This window comes from Heptranchias perlo, chromosome 4 (assembly GCF_035084215.1).
Source record: "Heptranchias perlo isolate sHepPer1 chromosome 4, sHepPer1.hap1, whole genome shotgun sequence".
Classification (NCBI taxonomy): domain Eukaryota; kingdom Metazoa; phylum Chordata; class Chondrichthyes; order Hexanchiformes; family Hexanchidae; genus Heptranchias; species Heptranchias perlo.
In genome coordinates, this window is record NC_090328.1 from 110,876,304 (window position 1) to 110,885,478 (window position 9,175).

The following is a 9,175-nucleotide window of genomic DNA, read 5'->3' on the forward strand; positions in this document are numbered from 1 at the left end:
CTTAAAAGATCCTCCAATACTCTTTTACTGTCACCCATATTGTGGATAATTTTAATTTCAATTTTGAGGCTTCACCACCGACAACATCCCAGCTGTAGTGCTGAAGACTTGTGCTCCAGAACTAGCTGCACCTCTAGCCAAGCTGTTCCAGTACAGCTACAACACTGGCATCTACCCGACAATGTGGAAAATTGCCCAGGTATGTCCTGTCCACAAAAAGCAGGACAAATCCAATCCAGCCAATTACCACCCCATCAGTCTACTCTCAATCATCAGCAAAGTGATGGAAGGTGTCGTCGACAGTGCTATCAAGCGGCACTTACTCACCAATAATCTGCTCACCAATGCTCAGTTTCGGTTCTGCCAGGACCACTCGGCTCCAGACTTCATTGCAGCCTTGGTCCAAACATGGACAAAAGAGCTGAATTCCAGAGGTGAGGTGAGAGTGACTGCCCTTGACATCAAGGCAGCATTTGACCGAGTGTGGCACCAAGGAGCTCTAGTAAAATTGAAGTCAATGGGAATAAGGGGGAAAACTCTCCAGTGGCTGGAGTCATACCTAGCACAAAGGAAGATGATAGTGGTTGTTGGAGGCCAACATCTCAGCCCCAGGACATTGCTGCAGGAGTTCCTCAGGGCAGTGTCCTAGGCCCAACCATCTTCAGCTGCTTCATCAATGACCTTCCCTCCATCATAAGGTCAAAAATGGGGATGTTTGCTGATGATTGCAGTGTTCAATTCCATTCGCAACCTCTCAGATAATGAAGCAGTCCGAGCCCACATGCAGCAAGACCTGGACAACATCCAGACTTGGGCTGATAAGTGGCAAGTAACATTCACATCAGACAAGTGCCAGGCAATGACCATCTCCAATTGTAAAATTGTTTACATCTCCAACAAGAGAGGGTCTAACCACCTCCCCTTGACATTCAACGGCATTACCATCGCCGAATCCCCCACCATCAACATCCTGGGGGTCACCATTGACCAGAAACTTAACTGGACCAGCCACATAAATACTGTGGTTATAAGAGCAAGTCAGAGGCTGGGTATTCTGCGGTGAGTGACTCACCTGCTGATTCCCCAAAGCCTTTCCACCATCTACAAGGCACAAGTCAGGAGTGTGATGGAATACTCTCCACTTGCTTGGATGAGTGCAGCTCCAACAACACTCACGAAGCTCGACCCCATCCAGGACAAAGCAGCCCGCTTGATTGGCACCCCATCCACCACCCTAAACATTTACTCCCTTCACCACCAGCGCACGGTGGCTGCAGTGTGTACCATCCACAGAATGCACTGCAGCAACTTGCCAAGGCTTCTTCGACAGCACCTCCCAGATCTGCGACCTCTACCACCTAGAAGGACAAGGACAGCTGGCACACGGGAACAACACCACCTGCACGTTCCCCTCCAAGTCACACACCATCCCGACTTGGAAATATATCGCTGTTCTTTTATCGTCGCTGGGTCAAAATCCTGGAACTCACTACCTAACAGCACTGTGGGAGAACCTTCACCACACGGACTGCAGCGGTTCAAGAAGGTGGCTCACCACCACCTTCTCAAGGGTAATTAGGGATGGGCAATAAATGCTGGCCTTGCCACCGATGTCCACATCCCATGAATAAATTTTAAAAATGGAATTTCCATTTCTTAGATAGGTACCAGTGTGCTTATCTCTATCCTGATTGTTTAATTAAGATTTGGTTTCTCTATGGAGCATGTGTCAGTGCGTTGATTAAAAGGTTTTCTCACTCTCCTGAGCCACATTAATCATTTCATGTAATTGTGATATCAGTGTGACTGAGCATGTCTGAGACCCGTTCTTTAGTACATCTCCATCATGCATTCTGAATGCTAGTTGCCTCACGCTCAACAAATCGTATTTGCACACTTATGATCCCGAATCATGCCACACGTTACATCAGATACAGGATATTGCTTTTGAGCTATCTTATCAAAACATTGGGGGGTGTCTGGAGATTTTTTCTTACCTCCCCCTGCATGGTCCACTAGGGACAAACCTGGACAGATACCACTGCATCTCTGTCCAGATCTTCTTTGCAAAGACAGATTCCAGAAGGAGATGGGTGACGGTCTCATCCCCACCGCAGCCTCCTCAGGGACAGCGTGCAGTGGCACTGAGACTCCGGGAGTGCATGAAGGATCTGACGGGAAGGGCCCGTCTCACCACCAGCCAAGCTACGTCTTGGTGCTTGTTTGAAAGCTCTGGCGATGAGGCGTTCTGCCAAAAAACTTTGACAGTCTGCTCGGGGAACCAACCGACAGGATCCACCATCTCCTTTTCCCGCAGGGTCTCGAGGACGTTACGTGCGGACCACTTGTTGATCGCCTTGTGGTCAAAGGTGTTTTTCTGCACAAACTTTTCGATGAAGGAAAGGTGGGGCTGAATGGTCCAACTGGACGGAGCGTTCCGTGGCAGCGTGGCCAGGCCCATCCTTCTTAACACCGGGGACAGGTAGAACCTCAGCACGTAGTGACACTTTGTGTTTGCATACCGAGGGTCTATGCACAGCTTGATGCAGCTGCACACAAAGGTGGCCATCAGGATGAGGGCCACGTTGGGCACGTTTTTCCCCCCTTTCTCTGGAGATTTGTACACGTGTCCCTGCAGACTCGGTCCATTTTTGATCTCCAGATAAAGTGGAAAATGGCTCGGGTAAATATCGCAGTGCAGGAGCGAGGTATGGGCCAGACCTGCGCCACGTACAGCAACACTGAGAGCACCTCGCACCTGATGACCAGGTTCTTGCCCACGATCGAGAGGGATCGTCGATCCCACAGTCCCAGTTTCTGCTTCACCTTGGCAATACGCTCCTCCCAGTTCTTGGTGCGTGCCCCGGCCCCCCCGAACCAGATCCCCAGCACCTTCAGGTAATCCGACCTGACGGTGAAGTGGGAAAAGGATCGTTTGGTCCAGTTCCCAAAGAACAAGGCCTCGCTCTTGTTGTAATTTACTCTCGACCCCAAGGCCAGTTCGAACTGGTCGCAGATGTTCATCAATCTGCAGACCGACAGCTGATCCAAGCAGAAGACAGTGACATCGTCCTTATACAGGAAGGCCCTGACCTGAGTGCCTCCGCTGCCTGGGATCGTCACCCCTCTTATGCCCGCATCCCTCCTGATGGACTTGGCAAAGGGCTCGATGCAACACACGAACAAAATGGAGGAGAGAGGACAGCCTTACCTAACTCCAGATTTGATCGGAAAGCTTTCCGATTCCCATCCATTGATTGAAACTATGCTACTGATGTTTGTGTAGAGCAGTCGGATCCAATTGCAGATTTCCTCACCAAACCCCATTTTGGAAAGCATGTCCATCATGTATGTGTGCGATATTCTGTCAAAGGCCTTCTCCTGATCCAAGCTGATGAGGCAGGTGTCTGCACATAGGCAATCGTATTCCTGAGTAGCGCCAGGCTATCAGAGATCTTCGTGCTGGGTACAGCGCAGGTCTGATCGGGGTGGATCACCACCTCCAGGGCTGACTTGACCCGATTGGCGATGGCCTTGGACAGAATTTTGTAGTCCACATTAAGTAGTGAGATGGGTCGCCAATTTTTGATTTCTTCCCTCTCCCCCTTCCGCTTGTAGATGAGGGTGATGATGCCTTGCCTCATGGAGTCTGACATGCTGCCTGCCAGAAGCATACCCCTGTACACTTCCAGCAGGTCTGGGCCTATCCAGTCCCACAGAGCCAAGTACAACTCCACCGGTAAACTGTCGCTTCCGGGAGTTTTACTCTTGTCGAAGGACCGGACGGCCTTTGTCAGTTCGTCCAGAGTTAGCGGGTGTCCAGTCTCTCCCGCTTGCTGTCATCTAAAACCTCCATGATAGACGACAAGAAGGCCGCGCTGTCTGTGGGCTTCGCGTCGTACCGTCCGGCATAAAAGGATTTGCAGATCCTCAATATGTCGGGCTGCGAGGACATGACCGAGCTGTCTTCTTCCTTCAGGCTGCTGATCACAGAGCTCTCTCTGTGCACCTTTTGGAAGAAGAAACGCGAGCAAGTCTCGTCCTGCTCCACAGAGCGGACTCTGGACCGGAAGATGAACTTGGAGGCCTCGGAGACAAAGAGCGAGGCTTGCTGGTCCTTCATCTCTTTGAGTTCCTCCCTGACAATGACTCCCATCGACTGCAGCAGGAGCAGATTCTGCTGCTTTTCTGGAGTCGGGATGTTACCCTCTGCCTCTCTCTTGCCTTCTGAACACCTTTGAGGATGAAGAACCTCTTGATGTTTGCCTTGATGGCTTCCCACCAATGCACTGGGGAATCAAAGAGGGGTTTTACGGTTCTCCAACCTTTTAAACCCTTTTTAGTTCCTCAATGTTTCCCAGGGTCAACAGTTTCACGTTCAGCTTCCATATCCCCCTGCCCACTCTCTGGTCGTCCGATAGTTGACAGTTGGCCAGTAAGAGGCAGTGGTCAGAGAAGAACACCTGTTTGACCTTGATGGATCTGACCTTGAGCGTTGGGGATGCAAACAGGAAGTCTATCCTGGAACAGACGGACCTGTCTGGTCTGGACCAGATGCATTGACGTGCTGCTCCATCTGCAGGGTTGCTGAAGATGGCGCACAGCTTAGTGTCTTTCACCACTTCCATCAGGAGTTTGGACGTGGCGTTAAATTTGCTGTTGGCTCTGCCAGATCGTCCAGCCGCATCGATGATGCAGTTGATGTCACCACCAAGAATGACTGGCTTGGACGTCGCCAGCAGCAGAGAGAACTGCTGGAATAAAGCCAGCCGCTCGTTCTTTAAAGTCGGGGAGTACACGTTGATCAGCCGAAATGGAGCGCTTTTGTACAGTACGTCTGCTACGAGGAGGCGACCCCCCACCACCTCCTTAACTTCGGTGATGGTGAAGTTGCCTCCTCATAGCAGTATCCCCAGGCCGGAGACACGGCAATTGTTGCCTCCCGACCAAATCAATGGCCTATGGGCCCACCACTGCGACCATTGCCTGTAAGTGCTGAGGTCCTGCAGGAGCAGCAGGTTGCTCTTGACCTTGGCGAGATAGTCCAAGGTCGACACACATCACGTAGTGCATTTAACGCTATGCACGTTAATAGATGCGACTTTCAGACCCATTTTAACAACAGTTTAAAGTCTCACCCGACAGTTTGATTGCTGTTTCCAGCTCTTGGTCGTGTCCCTACTTCCAGGTGATCTGTGAAAACTGTTCCACACTCCCTGAGCTGAGATACGAGTCTTGTTCTGCCTCGGTGGTGGGGGGGTTGTTGCTCTGCTGGGGTGACATCGGCGGCGTGGTGTCGGGTAGAGAGCCCGTGCGATCCTCAATCGGTTGGGGCTCCTCGTTGTTGCTGCTCCCGGTGTCCTGGAGCGGATCTTTGCTCCCTGCACTGCTGCTCCCATGTCCCGGAGCTGGTCTTTGCTCTCTGCACTGCTGCTCCCGGTTTCCCGGAGCTGGTCTTTGCTCTCTGCACTGCTGCTCCCGGTTTCCCGGAGCTGGTCTTTGCTCTCTGCACTGCTGCTCCCGGTTTCCCAGAGCTGGTCGTTGCTCTCTGCACTGCTGCTCCCGGTTTCCCAGAGCTGGTCGTTGCTCTCTGCACTGCTGCTCCCGGTTTCCCAGAGCTGGTCGTTGCTCTCTGCACTGCTGCTCCCGGTTTCCCAGAGCTGGTCGTTGCTCTCTGCACTGCTGCTCCCGGTTTCCCAGAGCTGGTCGTTGCTCTCTGCACTGCTGCTCCCGGTTTCCCAGAGCTGGTCGTTGCTCTCTGCACTGCTGCTCCCGGTTTCCCAGAGCTGGTCGTTGCTCTCTGCACTGCTGCTCCCGGTTTCCGGGAGCTGGTCTTTGCTCCCTGCACTGCTGCTCCCGGTTTCCCAGAGCTGGTCGTTGCTCTCTGCACTGCTGCTCCTGGTTTCCGGGAGCTGGTCTTTGCTCCCTGCACTGCTGCTCCCGGTGTCCCAGAGCTGGTCTTTGCTCTCTGCACTGCTGCTCCCGGTTTCCCAGAGCTGGTCTTTGCTCTCTGCTCTGCTGCTCCCAGTGTCCCAGAGCTGGTGTGCACTAGGCATTTCGCTGCACTCAGCGTCCCGGAGTTTGAGGGCACTGGAGGCGTTGTCGCTGGGGGTGTCGTTTGCATCGCTGTCGCCTTGGACGTTTTGACGCTTTCGATGGGAAGCCTGATTGCTTCGCACCTGTCGTCCCTCCTTGTCAGACACGGGGTAGTCGCTGTAGTCTGACTGTGACTCAAGCGCTCTTTTGCCCCAGGTTGCAGTTTCGGCAGGAGCTCATTTTCTTTCCTCTGGCTCCTTCTTTCTGTTCTTCCTGGTCACCACCTGCCATTTTTCCTCTGCTGCCTCCTCTTCCATGGACTCTGTCGGCTGGTGGGGAGGCTCGGAGCTGGATGTCGGGGTCTGGCAGTTTTCTGCTTGACCCTTTTCTTGCTCCTTGTCTTCCCGGGTCGGGGTCTTCTCAGAGGGGGTCACGGCGGGACGAGAGTTCTTGGCCTTCTTTGGGGCAGCCTTGCTTGTTGCCTCCTCCCCCCTGCTGCTTTGCTTTTGGCCGCCTGGGCATAGCCGAAGCTGCGTTTGGGGCACGCCCTGTAGAGATGGCCAGCCTTCCAGCACAGGTTGCAACACTTGCTCTCCTTGCAGTTCTTAGTCTGGTGTCCTTCCTGCTTGCAGTTCTTGCAGACCGTTGCTGTGCAGGAGGCCGCCACGTGGCCGGATTTTCACAGGTCCGACAGACTCTGGGTTGCCCCACGTACATGATGTACCCTCAACTTCCTCCGATGGCAACGCTGGAGGAGGGGTGGAGAATGTTGCCATGGGCGTCTCTCTCAGGGTTGCCATGATGTCCCACTTGCTGGTCCAGATCCTGAACTGGTCGTTGATGTCAACGCTGTTCTCAACCCTGTTGACGTATCTGGCGAGGAACGTCAGCACATCGACGACCGGGACATGTGGGTTGTACATGTGTACGACCAGCTTCTGGTTCCTTTGTGTTGGGAGGGTGAACAGCGGCTCCGCAGTGAGAATCGCCAGCGGTCCTTCACTCCCCTTCTCCTTGAAGACCTGAAGAAACTTCTGGCATCCATCGACGTTCTTGAACGTGACACTGAAATATCCGGTTCGAGGGAAATCCTGTAGGCAGAAGATGTCCGCTGCTTCAAATCCACAACACTCGAACAGGACACGTTTCACGAAAAACGTGCGGTCCATGGGTGTACCATTTCCGACTGCCTTTACCGCCACCCGGACGGTGTTTCGCACGCCATGGCCTACTGCCCGGGTCCCCTTCACTGCCATTGCAGTGTTGATGCAGTCCCTATTCAAATTTAGGGGCGGAGCCAGCACACCAATCGCAGCGAAGTCCACATTTCGCGAGCGCGTTAGGTCAAAGCCAGCGTGCAGATCTGCTCAAATCCAAAAAAGCCCTGATAAGAACAGATACTACACTTGATCTTAGCCAAAAGGCCGAGAAGCATCTGCTGAAGTCCAGCTTGTGATTCATCTGTGATATCTGTATATGTTGCAGACCCTGTGTGCCAAGAATAGTCTGCGCTGTTCCACTGTTGGGTGCTGCAGGCTTTGGACTGCTAGTCTTGTCGTTTACCCCAAGGCAGGGTCTGCCAAGGGACCTGGTAGTGACTGGCACCCACATTTAGTTCTGTTCCTGTACACAAATCGCTCCTGAGAGCCGAGCCCTGGTTGCACATCTTGGTCCACAGTAAGTTCTGTGTCTGCAAGTTTAGGTTCTTGTGTCACCTCAAAAGGTCTAGCATCATCTGTGTGAAATACATCAATGTCAGACTTGTGTCACATCTCAAGGTGTCACATGCAGAACCTGATTGACTAAAAATGTCATATTCATAAAAAAAACTCAATAAATCAGAGTTGAACAAATGGCGAACCGACCAATAAGGAAATAGCAAACAGGTATGAAAACTAACAATTAAGAATCAATAGTGAGGAAACAGCCACCAATAAAACAGGAGGAGAAGGGGAACCAATGAAATCACTTGAAATATTTTGTGTAAGGGCTTTTGGATATCATCTTGTTTTGTCAGCAACCAAGGACACTGAACTAAAATAAAGCTTCCAATGTAAAAAAAACATAATTCATAACAAACTCATTAAACCTATCCTTTTAATTCTCCTCGGTTTGCACCTGAACCTGAGCAGTTCCTTTGGTCGATAGGGGTAGTGATGCAGGCTTTGCACCATATTTCTTCTAACCAATGGACAAAGCAGAAACTGAGACGGAAGGTTGAAAATGGCACTCCTGCCTCGTGAAAACAAGAATGCTGGGAATGTAGCGACTACAGACTCATTTGTGTCACAGGTGAGAGCCCCAGGAAATCCCAGGATAGCACAGTAGGGGTAAAGAACTGACAAAAAGGCTTAGAAATTCAGTTGTGCCCGCCCATTTTTCAGATGCTAAACAGGCACATAAGCATCCGATATAGTGGGCAGGAAGCACACGTTCATTACAAGGCGGAATGCGCTGCCCACTATGTTAGATCGGGCTTCTTCATAGGCATCCAGAACGCATGCCAGAACTATGGAAAACACTGAATAATGTTTTCAAATTAGGGGTCCTGTGCTTGTTGGAGGACCCCTTTCTAATATTGGTATGGCCCAGCGCTGAATTTGCCTCGTGATAAACTTGCCCAGCAATTCATGTTGCTAATATGCAGGAAGGATCCTTTAACTGTGCTATTTAAAGGGACAGTACATACATGTTAATTGCTGGTTTGTCATTTCAGTCTTCTGGTTAACATCTGGGCATTCTTTGGCCTGTTATCTTTACTCTGGAAACTTAATTTTCACTGCTGAGAAGATTTTGCTGGTGTTGAACTGGTGGACAGTTTGATTGCAGTCATGTGTGGTCTGGTAGGGCTGCCATTAGAGCTGGAGGACAAGGGAGAAAGCAGCAAGGAAGACACCAGAGAGGAGGAGAAGCGACAAGAAGGAGGAGGAGGATATTGCGCAGAAGGCCAAACACACAACGGGTACTCAGGGAGATTTTCTCCTACCTCAACTTCACTGAGGAGCAATGTATGACACTACGTCACTGAGCTGCTGCAGCCACAACCCAAGCCTCGCACCAGGGCATGGACAGCACTGCCTTTGGCTGTCAAGTTCACCGTGGCCCTTAAGGTTTGTGCCATGTGCTCCTTTCAGGCTGC

The 9,175-nt window shown here is 51.6% G+C and overlaps 1 pseudogene; it reads right to left on the bottom strand.

The window, feature by feature from the left end:
* Positions 1 to 7,374: 7,374 nt before the first annotated feature.
* On the bottom strand, positions 7,375 to 7,472 carry LOC137321304 (U2 spliceosomal RNA; annotated as a pseudogene).
* Between the last annotated feature and the right edge of the window lie 1,703 nt (positions 7,473 to 9,175).